This window comes from Mesoplodon densirostris, chromosome 7 (genome assembly GCF_025265405.1).
Source record: "Mesoplodon densirostris isolate mMesDen1 chromosome 7, mMesDen1 primary haplotype, whole genome shotgun sequence".
In the NCBI taxonomy this organism is placed as follows: Eukaryota; Metazoa; Chordata; class Mammalia; order Artiodactyla; family Ziphiidae; genus Mesoplodon; species Mesoplodon densirostris.
Window position 1 is genome coordinate 109,031,635 of NC_082667.1, and position 18,212 is coordinate 109,049,846.

At 50.7% G+C, this 18,212-nt stretch overlaps 1 long non-coding RNA gene across 2 annotated transcripts; it reads left to right on the forward strand.

The window, feature by feature from the left end:
• The first annotated feature begins 1,019 nt into the window (after window positions 1-1,019).
• On the forward strand, window positions 1,020-16,060 carry LOC132493757 (uncharacterized). Of its 2 annotated transcripts, none has more exons than XR_009533017.1 (4): window positions 1,020-1,545; window positions 8,130-8,398; window positions 11,374-11,428; window positions 15,226-16,060. It is a non-coding gene; the product is annotated as an uncharacterized LOC132493757 (long non-coding RNA). The 2 variants fall into 2 exon arrangements; XR_009533018.1 differs by having other exon boundaries at window positions 1,020-1,220.
• Window positions 16,061-18,212: the final 2,152 nt, after the last annotated feature.

The window sequence follows — 18,212 nt, forward strand, 5'->3', positions numbered from 1 at the left end:
GTGAGAGAATTATGTGAGAAAGCAGATGGGAAAATGCTTTATAAACCAGCACTAACAAAATTTAGCTATTGCTGTTGTGTTCATTTTTAGTAGCTCCCAATAAGCAGCATTTCAAATCAAGATTTGTAATATGAACAAAGGTTTTTGTACCTGGGCTGCAGAAGCCCACCATAACCTCTGCCCCCAAATGCAATGAGGGTTTAGAGGGTTTCAACAGCTTCCCCAAGGCCCCACCTAACACCAGCTCACACTCAGGCAGCCCACATTCAGGCAGCGAGCTCCAAAGACCTTGGGCAAGTGACCTAACCTCAATGGGTCTCAGCTCTTTGAAGCCCTGTGAGCTCTGACATATAATTCACCGGAAGATGCATTCTTTTTTTTTTTTTCCATTTTTTTTATTAGTTTCTGCTTTATAACAAAGTGAATCAGTCATACATATACATCTGTTCCCACATCCCCTCCCTCATGCATCTCCCTCCCTCCCACCCTCCCCATCCCTCCCCTCCAGGCAGTCACAAAGCACCGAGAAGATGCATTCTTGTTCTCTTCGGCCACCTCTCTCCTCTACCTCTTCCCTAATCCTGTCCTAAACCTTTCCTTCTCCTCTCTGGGGATCTACCCTGGCCTCTCCGAATCTTCCCTTTGCTGCCCTCACCCACAAGCCCCCTTTCCTCATATTCTTTGGTGTTTTGGCCAGAGAGAGCTGTGTCCTTCCCCAAGAGATGTCCCTGAGAATTCTTTAAGTGGCTGGGAGGGGAAAAGGATCGCGTGTATTTTTGGTACCTGAGATAATCAGGTGATTGTGCAATTAGCAGTAATTTGATCGCTCCCGTAATTTCCTTTTAACAAGAGCCCCCTTAAAAAAATAATAATAAAATGAGAGGGTTTTCTTTTTTTCCCCCCCTTGTTTTGTCTGGAGTGTCTGTCATCAGGAATTTGGTCCGACTCCCACGTACTCGGCGTGGCAGCTAGGGGGAGGGGAAAGATGCCGGCGGCAGAACTCCTGAGGAAGAGGATGTGCCTGGCGGGCTGTCCCTCCCGGGCTCCCCGCCGGGCTCAGGCTGTGGGACGGGACCTCGGGAGGAGGATACTCCAGTCTCCAGAGACGGACTCCCACTGACTGCCCCCTACCGCCACCCGGGGCCCCTGGGTCGCTGGGAAGGGGCCCTCGGGAAAGACACCAGAGCCTGGAAGGGTGCAGCCGGGCTCACAAGGGCTTGGTGAGTGGAGGCCCTCCTGTTCCACGTCGGGGTCGGGGTGCAGGGGCCAGCGCTCCACGGTCCATCGGGCCCAAGCTAGGGCTCCGCATCACACTCGCCCCTCACCCCATCCCCAACCCTGCCGCGTGGGCTGTGGCACAGAGGTGGCAAACACCCCCAGGGCCTTGTGCCCGGTAATTACCAAGCAAATTCCCAGCGAATTCCTCTCCCCACCCCGGGGCAGCGCCTGCTGCGTGTTCTCTGATTCAGGCCGGGAATGTGCAAACAGCGCCCGGGAACCTGCGGGGACCCGTAATTGCTCTGGAGTTGCCCGGGACTTTGCAAGGTAAGCACGCGCCGCGCTGCTCCCGGCACGGTGCGCACTGATCGCCTGGTGCCCTCCCTCCCGCCCTCGGAGGATGCGGGGACTGGAGGATTCGGGGACTGCGGGGACTGCGGGGACTGCGCCGAGCCAGGTGGGCGGGCGAGCTCTGATTCCGCGAAGCTGAGCCGCGGCCAGGCGCTAATGGGGCCGGGGTGCGGGAAGCAGGTGGGGACAGGAGTGACTTGTGGCGGGAGAGGGGCCACCTGGCCACGTCCCCGGGAAAGCGGGCCTCGGGGGACATGGGCTCCTTCTGTCCCTTCCCTCCGGTGGAGAAGCTCCTCATTGATGGGCCTTGTCATCATCCTTCAAGTGCAATTTTTTTAAATTGCAAAAATCTTACAGAGCTATTAACCTCAAAGGAGTTTAACATATGGCAGACCGAGTCTCCCTCTTACCCTAATTATAAGACTTGCAGTAATGGGGCTGTCTTTTAAGTTACAGCTGCTGCGCTTTTGGCTTTCGCTAACATTACATCCTATTAAAGAGCTACATTAAATGCATGCAAATTGCCGTAGCTACCGCGCTCTCCCGACCAGTGAGGGGGACGGATTGCAGCCGAGGCGGCGATATCGAGGGTCAGACTCACCCTGCTGCGAACGCCATATGATCTATCAATCAAACTCCTCTCATTAATTAACTAATTCATTAAATATCTTTATATATGAAGGCCCGGCCAGGCGGAACATTGTGTTGACAGGGACGTCCCGTCAGCACTTAGCCCTGCGCGCTCCCCTCCCCTCCCACACAAATCACCCGATGACTAAGAGAGGTCAACTTCCCAGTTTCTGCAGGGACGGAAGCAACCGCTGTGCCCGGACCCACCCCTGGGAGGCCCTCCTCGCGCCTTCCATCCTGTCCCATGACCCCCCCCCCCCTCAGTGAGCCTGCCCTGCCCTCACCGTGTAGGGTTGTAATGAGCTGTATTTATGGGTCTGGTGCCTTGGCTTCCCCGACACCTAGGGTGCTGGAACTGGACCAAATACGGCTCACTGGGGAGCCCCAGTGCCTAGTACAGGACCCAGCATGTAGCAGATGCTCTAAATGTTTACGGAAGGAAGACATGCTGTGTTGGAGCGCTTTCCTCTCTCCAGAACCCCCAGCACTAAGGGGGCCTCCTTTCTAAGCTCTCTGACCAGTTCAGAGCGGGTCATCCACATGGCCACAATCTCAGACACTGAAGCAAACTCTGGCAAGAAGAATGAAACTATGTCGTTCTATAAACAATAAAGAGACATGTTAGAGTGGATGGTGGGCTTCCTTAGTTGTTTGTATACACACATACATATATATTTGCTGAGCAAACTAGTATATAATCACTCCTTTGCTATATTATCTTATGTAATGTTGACTTCAACTTTGCCAGGTGGTTATTTTTACTTCCAGGCTAGGGGAGAAGAAACAGAGGCTGGGAAAGATTAAGTAACTTATTCAGAGTCACGTGGCAGAGCCAGAATTCAGAGTCCGGCTTGCTGGATCCAAGACCAGTGCCGACTGCTCTGTCATAGGCACGCAAAAAATAACGCTTGAGAGAGGTCAGTGGATGTGCTGCTTTCCTCGGTTGCCTGCTGTTCCCTTTTGTTCCCACAGTCGTCTTTCTCTACTTGTTTTGTAACAGCCGTTGTCACCACTGCCTTCTCTGCTGGGCTGGTGGGTGTTTGCTCTATGTTTGGGAAGATGGAGGTCACAGGACACCCCATGATCAAGGCTGCTGGCTCTTGACTGTGCTTAGAATGGCTTGGAGTGATTTTCCATATAGAGCACCTGGGCAGACAAAGCCAGTTGCCTTATAGCTGTGTTATCTGGCAAAGACCTGGGCCCTGAGCAGCTGGGTACAAGGCATGGGAATGGGATGGGCACCTCCAAACCAGCTCCTGGAGATCACTCCCCTGCCGGGCTCTGGCCCCCTTTAGAGAGGGCAGTCACAGGTGAGAGCTACAGGTCAAAATAAAGAGGGTCTCTGCACAGTTTAGCTTTGGTTCCTGCTATTCAGCTCATGTAAGTTCCCAATCCACCCAGATGAAGGGAGCTGTGCCAGCAAACTTCCAAAGCCTAGGAATTCCTGGAAAAACGCATTCCCAGATTCTTCTGTACTCCTCTCACCCGCCTCTCTCCATCTCACTCACTCTCTTGCCCCCCTGAGACATGGGGCTAATGGACTTTCGCTGTTAGCTCCCGGGATGTTGGACACCAACCTCGCCACGGGCCTCTAGAGCTTCCTCTGGCCCCCTTGGTTCCCAAGAATAGTTTGGGAATGGGGCGTGCTGTGCTAATGGGGGTTAATGGGAACCTCAGAATCAATTTTCCCTCCCAGAAGAAAATTCTCCCGGCTTAGATGGCACAGACTGTAATAGTGAAAATGGCTCTAGATTGGAAAAATTGGCACGTTGTAGTCCAACAAGGCAATTTTTGAATTGTTCTATATAGCTGTGTGCCTCTGGACACTATGCTGCTTGCGTCCTAAAGCTACGGGATGGAAAGCAACTTTCCAGCCAAAAACAGCTCTAATGTGGTTTTTTCTTTTCTCACCCCAGCCTGAATTTGTTGTTTTGTTTACCTGCCCAGAATCCTTGGAGTTTTGGCCTCTACCTTAGCAGCTGCCAGAGCTATTGGACGAGAGAGTGCTGTGGCCTTCTGTAGAACCTCAGTGCTCAGGGCAATGGGCCTGGGAAAGAGGGTTTCACAGGCTGCACGGAGAAGCTGGGACAACTCAGGACCATAGCTCCCAACCAGCTTTTCCTGGTCCGTGTCAAATCTGGGCCTCTCCTGGACCCAGAAGAGGAAATGTCGGATGGTTATGCATGGTGCTTGATTTTGATGAGCTGTGTTTCCTCTATTATAATATGCAAACCATTTTGTCTTGTTTTTATAAACATTAAAATGCAAAGCAATGCTTCTTAGAATAAAAATATATGATATATATTTCAAGTAATAGAACAACAGAATGGGAGAACTGCAAGGCAGCATGCCACTTACTTAGTAAATGTTCTCATTGTACAGATGGGGAAATGGAGGTGGCCCAAGGTCACATATCTGTTTGGTGGGGAAGAACTTGCTCTCACTATACAGCGCTCCAGGCTTTGGATCATGGGCCAAGTGGCCAGTGAAACCTGTCGTTCGATTTCTCTGTTCCTGGGGCCAAAGCTCTCTACTTTCAGCTTACTCCCACTTCCGTGAGTCATGTTAATGGTGGGCCTTATTTGGTGACTCAAGATTAGAACCACGTAATGGGTTGAAATGGAATTTGGAACAAGTGCTAAACTGGGGCTTGACCTGCTAAGTGTTCTCCCTGCCCTGCTCCCCCGCAGCCCATTTCCCCCAATACATCCTGAGATCTCTACCACGCCCATGGATCCTGTCATCCCCTCACTCCTCTGCATACAGCCCGGGTTCCTTTCTATGGCTTATCATGTGATTCATGAGATGACTTGTGCCTATTTCTCCAGCCTCACATCTCACAACCATTGCCCTTCCACCCTGCACAGCCCTGTCTTCACCCCGTCAGACCCAGTTATCCCGTTGCATCTTACGCTCATTCACCTTTACATACCTCATTTGCCTTTGCACATTCAATTATACCCTCCTCCTAGAAATCTCTATCTTCCCCAACCTGTCCCCTCCTTCCTACCCCCCTTCACCTGGCTAGATCCAACTCCTCCTTCAGTCTCAGCTAAAACACCAGATTCTCTTCACCAAGCCCCACAGTCTGGATATGGTGCACTTCCTGTGGACTCCTAAGGCATCCTTTACTTCCCCTGTGCTATCACTTAACCACTCTGTATTGCAATTGTCTGTTGACCAATTCGAATCTTCCATTAGAATGTGAGCTCCAGGAGGGCAGCGCTGTGTCCCCCCCCGAAGACTGTCTGGCTCATGACAAGCACTGCCTGAGTAGTTGAATGACACATAAGAATGCTGCTACCCACTACAACAAAAAAACAACTGGTATTTATTGAGTGTTTTCCTCTGCCCGGAAACTATGCAAAGTGCATTCTGTGCATCACCTAATTTATATTAGTTCCTGTATGAATTGAATGAGGTGAGAACAAGGGATTCTAATCCTGGCTCTGCCTCTGGCTGCCTGTGTGACTTTCAACAATTCCCATGGTTTCCTCATCTTCAGAATGAAGGAGAGAGAAGGGGGCAGATAGACTTCATTTCTCGGTTCTTTTTCCTAGGCAAAAAGGGAATCAAGAGTCAGTCTGTGCAGGCCTGGGGAAAAGCAACCCTCAGGATTCAGAGAACCGGCGGACACAGAGGGTCAACTTTCTAGTCCGGGAGCAGGAGAGGCATCTGGCCGTGAGGCTGGGAGGGCAGCGGGTTGCTGTCCCATGCTGTGGTAGAGCTTCCAAATAGAGGAGCCCGCTGCTAGCTGAGTCATTAACGCTGGTCTCCTCACCTCGGGCATTGTCTGATTTAAGTGTAATAGCTTGTTTGGTGGATTTTGCCTTCTATAGAAATCCCCCCAAGAGTGAAGTGTCGCATTCAGCTGGGAGAGCACAGGCCTTTGTGCGCTGATGGCCCGGCCTTGACTGAATGTGTTTGGAGTTGGTTATCAAAGGGGAGGATAAATTAGAGCACAGGGCTGAGAAGAGAGGAAGAGGGGGCCCTTTCATGAGCAGGGCTGAGCACTGAGGCAGCTGACTTGGAGCTGGGAAGCCCCTGAGCCTGGCCCTCTTGTCTTTGGGCAGTGGCAGAGCTGCAGGCAGGCCTGGCTGTACCCTGGCAGAGCCCAAATTCTGAGGCCCCACCAGGCCCTGGGGGATGGGGGTGGGGGTGGGACAGGAGGAGGTGGGGTGAGTGGTGTTGATAACAGGACGGCCTCCAGGGCTTGATGGAGGACTCCTGGGGTGTTGATGAGCCCAGCACCCTCCCTCCTTGCACAGCTTTTCCCCTGCCCCCTTCCCGGATTTATTGAAATCATGTTCTGATGGTACTGTAGGCTCCAAGGGACCTCTTTGGTCTTGGGGATGCTGTTCAGGGGCTCCACCCACATCTGCCTCTCTCCAGCCCCCAACACACACTTACCAGCTGGCTCCCAGGACAGTTGTATGGAATGCGCTGGTCAGCCAGAGATATTGGAGCTCCCAAAATAAGAGATCCTGGGCATTCGACCCTCTCTATGGTTTTGGCTTCTGATGTCCAGATTCGGAGGCCAAGCTGGGCACAGCTGTCAGCTGAACCACAGGCAGGGCTGCCGAAATAGTAAATTACACCGAGTGCCCAGTGCCCAGTTTTTGCCTGCAAGAATGCTTCCCTCTGTTTTTCAGTGGGTCTTCCCCCCACCCCCCGTCAGTGTCCCTGGGCCCCTCACTGACAGCTTCTTGCCCTGTGGGATCTTGATCAACAAGCTCACCCCTTGAGGAACCAGAGAACTTTTGTTTGCTGATTAGCACTTAACCCTCAACAACATCTTAGGTTCATATCATTTTCCAGCTGGAAGGAACCCAAGACACAAGCTGTAGATCTAAAAATAGGTCTTTTTTTTTTTTTTTTTTTTTTTGCGGTACGCGGGCCTCTCACTGTTGTGGCCTCTCCCACTGCGGAGCACAGGCTCCGGATGCGAAGGCTCAGCAGCCGTGGCTCACGGGCCCAGCCGCTCCACGGCATGTGGGATCTTCCCAGACCGGGGCACGAACCCGTGTCCCCTGCATCGGCAGGCGGACTCTCAACCACTGCGCCACCAGGGAAGCCCCGAAATAGGTCTATTTTTAAAACCCATTTGGAGTTGCAGATATTTTAAAGAATTGTCTGAAAGTTATGACCCCTCACCCCAGAAACACACATATTCTCATGCATACAAAAGTTTAGCTGCTATTTCTGGGGGGTTACACCCTCTGAATCTATGTATACATCCCACCCTGGCTGCACATTTGAATCAGCTGGGAGCTCTGATAAAATTCTGAAGTCTAGGCCTTACACACATAGACTCTGATTGAAACAGTCCAGGGTGGCATCTGGGCATCAGTATTTTTTCTAAAACACTCCAGGAGATTCTAATGCAGCCAAGATTGAGAACCATTGCCCTAGGGCCCCTTAGACTCTCCTCCCCACTCTGATTAAGGACCCCAGCTGTGGACAGTCAATGCCTGTACAGAGAGGCACGTAGGAAGGCACATGCTGGGGTGCTTGTAGGGATGGGGTAGACACAATGAACAGATATATCATTTGGCCCACCGCGTTTAAAATCTTTTCCTTCTTCCCTCACCCCTTGAGGGGTGCTTCCTTGGTGTTCATTTTAAATAATTTTAGCACACCACAGTGGGAAGGGAGCCCGGTTGCCTTGATGTGCTTCTGTCATTTCAAGGAACTCAATAAAAATTTCGTTTTGGTGTTCATTCACGGCAACTTCCTCAGAGAGGTCTTACGCTGCAAATGCGAGTTCTCTTTTCATCTGGTCACCCCCGGGGAAATTGTGTATTTGAAATTCAAACAATATTTGGGCAAAAAGCAGTTCTCATTATATGCGGTGGAGAAGGCCAATGGGAGGAAAGCACGGGGAGATGATTGAGTGACGTTTCTATTTGCTGGTTTGACTTTTCCGCCAGGGGCCGCCGTGCTTTGGGGCCGCCAGAGAACCTCAGCCTCCTAGTATGGACTGGAAATGCCAGACCCCCGGAAAAAAGAATTCGGAGGAGAAAAATGAGTGGGCTGGAAACGGATTTGAAGAGTCAATGTGACCTCACACTGATGTCGTTAGTGAGATAGGGAGAGAATTCTGTGTTTTGCACAAGTTCTCTCTAGGAAGGAGATTGTTCCAGTTATGGACTCTCAAGGTTGAAGGGGACTCAGAGATCGTCTGGATCTACTTTCTTTGGTAGGTGGGTCCCTTCTCTAACATTTGAATTGGCCTTGGTCAAGCATTTAGATGGATTCATACATTTATTCATTCATTGATGGAGCACCAGCAATGTCTGACACTTGGCAAGTTGTGCAGGGGAATTCAGAGACTGATAGGTCACCCCTGCCCTTAAGTAACTTACAGTTTCCTGAGGACTTGAACAGCTAAAATGCCAGGGAGACGTGGTAAATGCTGTGAGGGCAGGAAGCTGCGGGGTGGGGCCGGGTGGGGATGTTAGCCTTGACTGAGGACCCATTAGGAGCCGTGTAGTAATTTCCCCAAATCACATCTCTTAATTGTTACAGCAACTCTGGAACATAAGTACTATTATCATCACCCCCTTTTTATAGACAAGGAAACTGATTTTCAGAGAGGTGAATTTGCTTTCTCAAGGCGACAGAGCCATTAATAAGTATTTTAGAATAGGTACTTAAGAATAAGTATTTTAACCCAGTATGTCCCAGGCCAATTCTCTTGCCACTGTAACAATCTGCTTTCCTAAGAAGAGTTCAAAAAGGGCAAAGACTGGGCTTCCCTGGTGGCGCAGTGGTTGGGAGTCTGCCTGCCTATGCAGGGGACACGGGTCCGTGCCCCGGTCCGGGAAGATCCCACGTGCCGCGGAGCGGCTGGGCCCGTGAGCCATGGCCACTGAGCCTGCATGTCCGGAGCCTGTGCTCCACAACGGGAGAGGCCACAACAGTGAGAGGCCCGCATACCACAAAAAAAAAAATAAAATAAAATAAGGCAAAGACTGACTTTTGGCTGGGCTAGGGGATGAGAAGGAAGGGATTTGGGCAGGCAGAAATGGGGCGATAGAAGGTACACCGAGAACGAAGTTTCCCAGGCTCAGTAGCTCTGGGGGAAGAGAACGTAGCAGCTCAGGCTGGAAAGCGGGGGTTGAGAATGAGACTAGGAAGCTAGGTTAGGACAAGGTTTTGAAGGCGTGGAAGCTACTGAGGTGGATTGGGGTGGGGATACAAAGTGAGAAAACGCTTAACATTTTTGAAGAAAGAGGGAGTCTGATGTGAGCATTGCTACTCATAGGACAAAGAGTGGAGATTTTGATTCCTGGCCCTGTCGCTGCCTCGCTATGCAACTTTGGGCAGATTATTTAATCTCTCTGTGCCTCAGTTCTTTCATCTGTAAAATGGGAATGATAAACAGTACTTACCCCATGGAGCCGTTGTAAGGATCAAATGAGTAATGTCTGTGGAGTGCTTAGAATAATGCCTGACACACCGTAAGGTCTTCGTAAATGTTGGATGTAACTTTTACCCTTCAGGAATTTAATTCTGCTAATGGTATATATAGCAGGGGGTGACGTGGGGAGAGATAGAAGGCCCAGAGGTTAGCTAGGAGGCAGTTGTAACAGTCTGGGCAAGAGGGTCTAATGGCTTCACCTTGACTGGTACCCAAGGAATGTAGTGAAAAACCGGGAGGGGGAATCATTGTTACTCTGCTTCTGATTGGCTGTGGAGGTGCACTCAGGAGCCCCCGGAGGTAACTCGCAGCTGGGAGAATGGCAGTGTCAGTCCTAGACCTCGGCACTGGGAGAAGCTGCAGGTGAGTAGGGGAAGACGAGAAGGTTGGTTTAAACCCATGTGAAACTAGAGTGAGAAGCAACCCCAGAGCTAAAAGAGGAGCTGGGATCGGGGAGGAGGTGGTCTAGCCCTGCCCCTGGCTAGGGGCGTTCTGCTTCTTCGTCCCCCCACCTGGGTCCTGGGAAGCTCTGTCCTCACGCTACCTTTCATTCCTGTGCTCCCGTCTCCTCTGAGCCCTTCCTGAGTCCCCCACATGCCCTCTGCAGCTGCTTCCCCAAATGGTCAGGGCACAGGGACCCTGGGTCCCTGTCAAAGCAGATCACATCTCCTGCTGTTGCTTTGGGAAGCCTGGCTGTGAGGGATGGGTGAGCAGAATGGCCAGGCTGTGCGGATCAGGAGGGAGAGGGAAGGACTTGGGGGATGGTGGTGAGTAGCAGCAGGAAATAAGTATTCTGCCCTAGGAGGAGAAAATTGGTGAGTGACCAGCTTTGGGGGCTTTCAGGGGCTTCCTGCTGCTACAAGAATCCCTTGATGGGGACCCAGTGCCCTTCTGAATTCCCCACGCCTGTCTGGTAGTGTGCACGTGGCATTGGGAGGGGTGTGGGTGCCAGCTCACCAGCTGGAAGGGATGCTGAGGGAGGCTGGAGGGCCTCTGGTGAGTACGGGGGCTCGGCCTGGACCCCCCATCCCCAGTCCCCCATCCTCCATTCAATCCCATCATGCCTGTGGCATCAGGGATTCAAACAAAAGGAGGCTTGCAACGGAAGGGGGAGTCTTATAACGAAATTACCAGGCTGCTGTCAACCAGGCGCCCTGCCCCACAGAACAGACGCCAGACAGGTTGCAGTGTGTCAGGCCCAGGCCTGCCTGGGCCTGGCAGGGGTCCTGTGGACAGGCAAAGTCAATTACCCAGAAAGGTTCCACTTAACTTCCCCTGCTGTTTGCAGACCCTGCCCCAGCCTCTGCAGCCTCGCTGGCCTCGGCCAAAGCACCGTCGGCCTGCACTGGAGCCGGCTCCCTGCCAGCTGTGTCCTTGGACATTTCCAGGGCCACCGGATCCAGGAGTCTAGCCTCCTGCCCTCATTGGCTCCTGGGCTGCCTGCTCTGGATCTTGGCCAGAGGATTTCCATTGGTCCCCCTGCAGACCCCGCAGGATCCTTAGGTGGGAGGGGCATCAAGGGGCTCTCCTGTCCCTCTTGTGAGGCATCAGCATCCTACATGTCCTCCTCTTCGGTCACCTGTCCGAGTTCAGTGGGTGGTGACTGATCTGGGCTCTGCAGTCGGACAGACATGGGTTTGAAGCCGGGATCAGCCACGTACCGCTGTGGGACCTGACGCGTTGATTTAACTTCTTTAAACTACAGTTCCACCATCTGTGAAGTGAAAATAATAATAATATATATCTCATAGGATTATCGTGAGGATCAGAGAAGATGGTGTGAAGTGCCTGAGATGCCTGCCCAGGGTAAATGCTCACCAATATTCTTTCCTTCCTCCCTGCGCCCTCACCTCTTTCTCCTCCCCACTCCTTCCCCCCCCTCCTTCCCCTCCTCCTCTTGGCCTCCTCCTCTTCCTACTTATTCATTTAAGATCCTCACTTATCAGGAAGTTTGTTGGTTTTGTTCCTCCTTTCTGCTATGGAATCCTGGATCAAGAGAAAACCTAGTTTCTAGTCCAGGCTTATCTATCAATTCTCTTCAGACAGAATTGAGTCTACAACACCAAAATATATTATGAAACCAGAGTATGCTTTCCCCAATGGGTTAATGCCGTTTAACCAAAGTCAAGGTCTTTAGGTTAAGTCCTAACCATCCCTGGCTTCTACCCATTGAGCCCCTGAAGTTTTGTATTTCACGGACATTTCCTCTTTCTGTACCCCCTCGACCAGCCCAGTCATGTTCCACACGTTTGCTGTTGGTCAGAAATGCCCCAAAGATGCAGTTTAGAGCTCCTGCAGGTATAATGCTGTGATGGGATTTCAGCTTCCAACATGCACCCCGTGGATGGAAGGTAGAACATTGTTATTTGGTCATTAAGTCATTCAACAAACACTCATGGAGAGCCTACTATGTGCCTGGGAACTGAGGGTTTAAAGGCAAATAGACAGCCCAGCCCTTCAACAAATGAGCAGTCTGCTGGGGGTGGGGGGGTTGATGAGTAAACAGATAATTAGAATCGAATGTACTAGACGCTATGATAGGAGTAGGATAATGTGATGGAAAAAGGGTTGGAGAGGCTTCTTTCTGGGATGGAATGGGAGCTACATTCTGCAGCTCAAGTATGATTGATATGGGAACATTGAAACCTGCACCGTCCCTCCAACTCTGAGGAGGAGAGTGATACCTAAGGATGGAAACAACCAGCTTCTCAGTGGACTCCAATCCAGCCACCAGCCATCTTCCTCGAGCTGGACTCTTCTGTTGCAATCCGCTCACAAGGCCCTCTGTCCAAGGGGCCTCGGCTAGAGCACCTCAGGTCTGGGGCAACGTTCCCCATCTATCTCCTCTGCCATGCAGATGGGTGGGGGAGGTGGGTCTGACAGATTCTGTGAGCAGTGACTGCACCCTAACACTGCCCTAATTGCGCCAGACAGGACTGTTTAAATACCACCAGACAGAATATTACTCAAATTAAAAGTGAGGCCTTAAATGTCATTATTTGTGTCATTATTAATAGCCCCTAATTGTGTTCTCTAATCATCATGAAATTATGCTAGTATTAATATTCACGTCAAAGCTGCCTAGGGAACTTGGAAGATGTAAAAAAAAAAAAATTATACCATATGTCAGTTCCCATGAATGTGAAGCAAATGCTGGTTTTAGTGCTTTAGTTCCAACTGGAGATGAGATGGTGTTCTCCACGGCTGGGGACCAGGATAGCCTCTGACTGCAAGGGCCTCCTTAATTTCCGCCCTCTGAGTCACTGACTCCTGGACCCCTTGACTCACAGACGTGAGTAGGACCTGTCCTCCTGGAATATGCTGTGGGTCTCCTGCCAGCTGCCCTCACTGGTGAGGGGATTGGTATCTGCTCAGACTGGAAAGTGTTTGGTGCCCTGGGACGTGACACCTTTCCTCTCCTGCAGCTTTGAGACCTGCCTGTGTCTAGACACAATAATGAGAAACACGTGGCGAGCCTGCCTGTCCTCACTCTCCATCTACTCAGAGACGCCACATCTGTGCATTTGGGATTCTGCCTGAACTGCCCTTCCGGGCTCAGGGAAGTGATGCCAAAAAAAAGAAAAAAAGAAAAGAAAAAAGTTGGAGTCTCCCAGAGAAATGTGTTGTATAATGTAACATAGAAAGAACTTTTGGAAAATAGAGATTCATAATTTAAAAGTACATACAGAGTGTCCATACAATCTGGAAACAGGTGAATCTGTGTCCTCAAGGATATCTTTATCCTGTAAGGAACAAAATAGAATTATCTGTGTTTCCACATTTTTTTGGACAGCTCTGGATTTTGCCCCGTGCTAGCCTTGCCAGGGCTTTTTTGGGGGAAACACTGACTCCCGGGATGAGGATGGGCTCCCTTTGGATGCTTTTCTTTTCTTATCAGAGACATCGGGAATGAGAACTTCTGGGGGGGATGAGCTGCACGTGCCTCTCACGTCACATGGGACTCGAGTTCTGCCTCCCCATCAGACTGACACCAGCCGTAAGAGGTGGGGAGGTAACAAGGTGGGCCATATTGCCAATTAGAGATTCCCTCCCTTTGGGGATGTGTGGGGCGAGTGCCCTGGGACCCCCAGAGGCATCAGCCTGCTGCTGACATCACTCCCTAGCTCCTCTTCATCGTGTCTACAAAATTCCTTTAGGCTGCCTGCTCACCGCCTCAGTCATCCGCTAATGGAGTCCACGTGACCGCAATGTGTCAGACAAATCTGGGGCAACCGTCTCACTCTCTTCCCAGAGCCCTTGGAATTCTCTGGAACTGAGAATATTCAAATGCCTTTCTTGGTGAAACAGCAGGCTTCCAACCCACCCCCCCCCCAACCCCAAATATTATGACTTGAGTTAAATATAACCCAGAGCATGAAAATAACAGCACAACATGGGGATCGGAGAAGCCATGGAGTGAGCAGCTCACACACAATCACACTGTCTGTCACCCTGGGGGTGGCAGGGCAACTGCAGACCCCGGGGCCACCCAGGCAGAAAGCCCGCAAAACCCCTGCAGAGGTCTGGTGCCCTCCGGGCCTGTGAGTAGCTAGCTACGTTAGCCTGGGTGGGCCTTCTCTCTGCTGCTTTCTGCATAGATTCTCCTTTTTCCTAATCAGATGTGGTGTGACTTTAAGAGTTGGGGAGGATCTATCTTAAGTGATGTGTGGAAAGGGAGATTTTCCTGCTTTTTCAGACATGAAGGGAGGATCAAGGTAGGAGGGGGACCCTCGGGCGGCCGCAGGTCCGGCTGGCATGCTGATGTGGATTTCCAAACCCAGAGGACACGCGTGTGCCCCTTGTCACTGGACCACCTTTTAAGATAATCTAGAAGGAGAAGTTTGATCTGTGGAGGGGAGGGTGGGTGGATGCATGTTTAGGGCCATGAGTCAGGTTCTCCAGCCTCCTTCGTGACCTCATGCACAAGCGTCCCGTGAAAACTCAGTGGGTAATAGATAAGCAAAAGGTCTTCTGAAAGTCAGACTCTCTGAATTCCAAACCCAATGATTACTGTAATTGTTGGCCTAGGGCTGGATTTGAACCAGTGAACCTACAATAGAATAGTTAAATAGGCCTCCTCTCAGAGCCCTTCTGCCACTGAGTTACCCAGCAACAGTCACGTGGCTGCTTCTCTCTCCTCTGCTTTGGGCCAAATAGCGAATAGCTCAGGCCAGTCCCAAAGAGCAGATACATCGGTGTCTTCTTTGTATTACGAATACTTTATACACATAGGAGGATTTATAGCGTTTGTAACATGCCTTCTTTGATCCCCATAAGGTAAGTAGGGCAGATGTAATTACCACCCACTTTACAGATGAGAAAATTGAGCCTCAGTACAGGTATCGGCCAACAGCTACGTCACTTACACGTGACACAGTGGAGTTGACCCCAAGTCTTCTGATTGCTGGGGCTACATTTTGAATAGGCCCCTCCCATATGGTACACGGCTCTTTGCCCTTCCACGCTCCCCTCCCCCCCACCCAGAGGCAGCTTGGGAATTCTGAGAAAAGTCAAGAGGCTAGCTAGACCATGAATTCTATAAAGACAGTGGCAACAAGACTGTTAAGTTCTCTGCCCTTCCCCAAATCTTTTCTTTCTTTCAGTCAGATCTCAGGTGTGCATGAGATGCAGTCCAGAGGGATGCATGGGAAGGTGAGAAAGGAAGGCGGTGAGAAAGATTTGACCCTCTCTGGGTCTTTGCTTTTGTTCTCCGTGGCCCTTCCTTGAAGACGAGTCAGGAGAAAGAGCTCTCAAGCCTCCCAAATCCAGAAACAAAACCACAAAGCACCTCCTCATCATCATTCTCCCACCCCCTCCCGAAGTCAGCAAATCCTGAGATGCCTTCTTGGAGAGAGAGCTTGCATTGAGGAAGAGGGTTCCAGCTTCACTCAGTGCTTCATGTGAGGGTCTTAGGAAGAGACAAGAGCCATCTTAAGGACACCTACCCTGGACTCCCACCTGAGCTGCCTACCTGCCTCCTGCTTGAGGAAAATAGACATAAAGCCTTGTTGGTGGGACTTTCAATTTTGTCCCCTCTTTCATCTTGAGAGCCACTGTCCAGCTTTCCACTTCTGTGCCCCCTTATCCTTCCTCCACCCCCATCTTCCGCTCTACAAAGCCCCTGCTAGAAGTTGACAAAGCTGACTGGCTGCTTAATGTGCTACAGGTGTTGTTGCTAGGCAACCACCCTACTCTGAGGCTCAGGCTCTGTCAGCCCAGCTCAAACCCCTGGTAGCACTTAACCCCATAACTTCTTACCGCAAACGCTAATTACCCAGGCTCAGTGAGCAGCACATTTATACCCCATGATCAAGGAGCGGAAGGATTGATTCTCAGCACCTTCAGACCTTCAACCAACACTGCTCGCCACTGAGCCCTGCGTCAGGCCTCCCTGAGCATGATGTGGAGACCTTTTGTCTATAAGTGTCTGTTCCTCCTTTCCGGCCGCATCTGGAGGATACTGACTTTAATGTTGACCATCTCTCTCCACTGGACGGGTTTCTCCTTGAGTCACCCAAATGCCTCGACTGCTTTCTGGTCTCCAGGAAAGAGGTGGCAGGCTTTTTCTGCATTTTAAACTACGTTCAGATTCACACTTTTGACCCCAGATCTCACAGTTATGAACGAAATTCATTCTTCTATGTCTGTATTCAGTTGAGCTGAGGATGATCACCAATTTTGCCAATTCTTCCGCCACTTGAATGTTTTTATACATTCTTGTTGGGTTTTCTTTTTGTTTTCTTTTTGCTTTTTTTTTTTCTTTGCGGTACACGGGCCTCTCACTCTTGTGGCCTCTCCCGCTGCGGAGCACAGGCTCCGGACGCGCAGGCTCAGCGGCCATGTCTCACGGGCCCAGCCGCTCCACGGCACGTGGGATCTTCCCGGACCGGGGCACAAACCCGTGTCCCCTGCATCAGCAGGCGGACTTTCAACCACTGCGCCACCAGGGAAGCCCTACATTCCTGTTCTTGATCTTTGCTTCCCAAATGGAATAACTCACAGTACTTTGGCTTTACCAGGAGTTACAGGAAGCTTTAAACATGCATAGATAAATATTTATATTAGCACGTAGATCAAACTCTAGTAGAATTGATCTGTTCCTGAGTTGGCCTTTCCCATTCAGACTGTGATCACACTGCTCAACTCATGCCAGGTCCTCAAGAACAATTGGTGAGGGCATGAGCACAGCCATGTTTTTGCTTCTTTTTTCTAAACCACAAAGTAGGGTTGACAGTGATGAGAGAGACCATTAAATGCCAAAGCAAATTCCCCCTTCCTTCCTTCTTACTTTTCTCTCATGAGTCTAAACTCTGCCTCTAAGCCAGATTATAGGAGATTCCCACACGGTGCTGAATCTCCTTTCTGCTGGCTAGGTGCCTGATTGTGAGGGGCAAGTCTAGACTTGCTGGGCCATGACAGTGGAGATTCTCACCCATTCCCAAAGGCCAGCTTCTCCCAAGTGGGCTGGGCACCTCTGCACGACTCCAGAACCCTGGAAGGGGTCTCAAGGGGTCACTACTGCTTTCTGTTGTAGCTGGAAAAAGTGCTTAACCCTCCCCCTCCTGGCCGTTATCTAATTATTCAGGAGTGCAGGAACAGAGAGAACTTACTTCCATTGAGCATTTATGTTCATTGTTTATTTAGGAGCAAGTATTTCAACCCCAGAGCCCCACTGCAGAGTAAGTATCCTGCTCCCCGTGGATGGAATGGGTCAGGCGCAGGACAAGTGTTTATGTGCACATTCTCATCTAACCTTCATCCTAGCTCCAGCATATGGACAGACCTATTCCTATGCTATGTGTGAAAAACTAGGTTCAGAGAGGTGGAATAACTTTCTCAAGTTTGCACAGTTAGTAAGTGGCCCAGCTGGTATTCTAAGCTATGCTGTGTCCTGGGAGATCTGACAACCACAGCTCCAAGAGGTTAGGTGACTTGCCTGAGATCCCACTGTCAGTTAGTCATGGGATTGGAATTCTCATTGATCTGACTCTAAAGTCCTTTGCATGTTTTTAGAGTTATTCCTCCAGCTTCTGTGTTGATGGTGCCTCCATAGTGGTGAGAAATTCCTGTGTCCGGCATGGAGGAGAAGTAGATTCTAGGGAACAGCAAAGATGGCATCCTGAACAGGCTGTATGCGGAAGTGAGGGTCCCTGTGTATCTGTTTTCCATTCCTTTGAAAGGACAACACTGGAGAGAGAGAGAGAGAGAGAGAGAGAGAGAGAGAGAGAGAGAGAGAAGGGGAAGAGGAAGAGGAAGAAGAGGAGGAGGGAGAAGAAGAGGGAGAAAGTGGAGGAGGAAGAGCATTAGGAGGGGGAGGGGTGTGAAGAAGAGAGAGAGGAAGTTAGAAAGACAAGGAGACAGATATATACACACAGAGACAGAGACAGGCAGAGAGAGGGAGATGGAGAGAGAGAGAGAGGGAGACAGAGAGAAAGACATACATACACACACACACACACACACGCACACAAACCTCTTGTTCCTACAACCCTATGGCCCTCAGCTTCCCTCCCTCATCTTGAGGCAGTGATGCCTTGGCTTCAGGTTAAGCCACTTGTTGCCAGCTGGTGGCATTAAGAGTTGGGAGTGC